This window comes from Poecilia latipinna, unplaced genomic scaffold (genome assembly GCF_001443285.1).
Source record: "Poecilia latipinna isolate Pla-1442-1.1 unplaced genomic scaffold, P_latipinna-1.0 Scaffold258, whole genome shotgun sequence".
Classification (NCBI taxonomy): domain Eukaryota; kingdom Metazoa; phylum Chordata; class Actinopteri; order Cyprinodontiformes; family Poeciliidae; genus Poecilia; species Poecilia latipinna.
Genome location: NW_015112874.1, coordinates 57,012 through 59,535, shown reverse-complemented (window position 1 = coordinate 59,535; position 2,524 = coordinate 57,012).

Sequence of the window (2,524 nt, the reverse complement as noted above, 5' to 3'; positions counted from 1 at the left end):
TGAAGAGTATGAATATAATTTTGAGTAATATGACGATTCATGCCGTCTTCTTCTCTCCTGTGAGTCTTTGTCTCTTCCCTCCCCATATTTTCAGAGTTCTGTTTATTTTCATGACAAAGGCGGGGTTCTGTAACACTTGGCTGCTCTGCTCACTCGAACCCCTGGAGACAAGGTCACGTCTCAGGTCTGGATGTGCATTCGTCAGAATCTGTGAGGAGGTGGAAGAGTGGGAACAAAAATAATGCAAAAAAAAAAAAAGTAAAAGTTTTAAAGAAAAGCTTTTAAGGTGAGGAGACACAGAAGTGTAATGTAGAGAGACAAGTCACATAAACACACAGAATCGCATAAACATTAAAACAGGTAGATCTACTACACACACAAGACGCCTTTTCTCCTCTATGGGCATGGCTCCTTCAACAGCTCCTCACCAACACTTGAAGCTGTTCTGGCGCTTGACGGGGAGCAGTTGGACTGTCGACAGGCCCAGGGTCTGCAGAGAAGCAGGCTGCACCGTCATGCGAAACACACTCGCTCACAGACGCTGACATAAACAGAGATTCGTACAGACAGCGCAGTTGAAACATGTCAAGCAAGATGGCTCCTCTGACAAAATACACACAAACACACGAGGTATGTAAGGTGAATACATTAAACAGCAGCGTTTGTTTGACTGTGAGCTGGAAGACACACAAACATCGTACACAAAGAGCTGAAACACATGAAAACAGTATGACTCCTGTGTCTGAATACAGAAACACACAGACTGATTTATAAACAGAGCTCTGGGGAAAGGTCCAGGAAAATGATTCGCTTCTTCTTCTTCTTCTTCTTGAGCTGATCCTCAACATGTGTCACAGTTTACACTCTAATCTACAGTAAAAAAAAAAATAATAATAATAAAAAAAATCAGACAAAGAAAATACACCAACTTCATCTGTTCTTTCACTTCCAGGTTTGTTTGTAGACTTTCCTGGAGTTCTGTTTGGGATTCTTCTGCTGTGCTCGGGTGTGTGTGTGTGTCTCCCTAAATCCACTTAGCTTTCAGTGAGTGAGACAGATGATTAATAAATATCATCCAAAATTCATTCTCAAAATAACCATCTTATTTATTGTATTATTACTGCGTCAAGCAAAGATTAGTCTGGCTCTTTTAGCAATGCAGTCTAGGAGTGTGGCTTAAGTGCTACGCATCAATAACACAGCGATGACAGCTCCCAGTCTCCAGCCGGCCTCATGTAAGATAAATTACAGCCTGAATCTGACTAAGCTTTGACACTCGCAACCCAGCGGCACGGCCAATAAAACACTTGGAGCGCTATAATCTGCTTCAGCGAGACTCGCACATACAACATTACACGCAAACCTTTGTTTGTGAATGTAGTACCAAATATATTTTCATGGAAACTTATTTTCAGCTTGGCAAAAAGCTACAATTAACTCAGTGAATCTGTTTGAATGTTCTAACTCTAATTCAGAACTGACAAAGTTACTGAAGAGTTGTACTTGTTTTCTTGGACGTTGCAGCATAAAGACAATCTCTTTTTCAAACACTGGTTATATTCTTGAAAATTAGTGAACAAACTTCTTACAGAATTTGCAGTGTCAAAAATGGATACAGTGAAATCAGCTGTCTTTATTTTCCAACTTAAAGTTTGGTTATTAAACCAAGAACTGCTCTAAAATACCCATTCAATTCAATATTATCCCCAATACACTCTGAAATCTGCTGCGGAGACAAACAAACACAAACTGCTTTTAGGAAACGAAGCATCTGGATTGACTTTTCTACCCAGTACACACAATGGGATCATTTGCTAAACCAGACATATTACCATTATTTAATGTCATGCTAAGCAATGGAGATGTACTGTTTGCGCATATGAATATTCACTCAGCATGTTGAATGCATGGCGTGGCTAAGGTCACACGGCAGTGTTGGAGTTATCTTCTGATTAGTTCAGACAATAATTATTTGGCCAACAGGGAACAGTCACAGGCTGTACGTAGAACAATGAATTTTTATCCCGAGACGGTCAGATGATAAGACGGTGACATCATTGAAAAAATAAATGAACTTAGTTAATTCCCATTCAGGACAGGTGAATGGGAATGAACAATGTAAAATTTAAAGCCAATACACATGTTTTGTGACAGGCTTTGAAGATACAATGTGTACCTTATTTTTTCAGCTTTAGTGTTTTTCATCTATATTTGGTAAGAAAAACAAGGTTTAATTTTGCCAAACCTTGATTTTCTTTCTGATGAAAGATTGATCTAAACTAAAAAAAAAATTTAGTTCATGTGGTTTGCAAAACAAAATGCTAGACGGAAGGTTTTTTTTTTTTTTTTTAAAGTCACTAAAATTACAAGAAAAAATTTGAAACAGAAATAAAAATAGGATGTAATATATTTGAAAATAAATACAAATCGCCTAGCTTGAGGAAAGATCCACTGTCCATAGTAAAACTCATCTTCTACTATTACAATTTCTCTGGACTTTTTCAAACTAGGAACAGTTATTCTG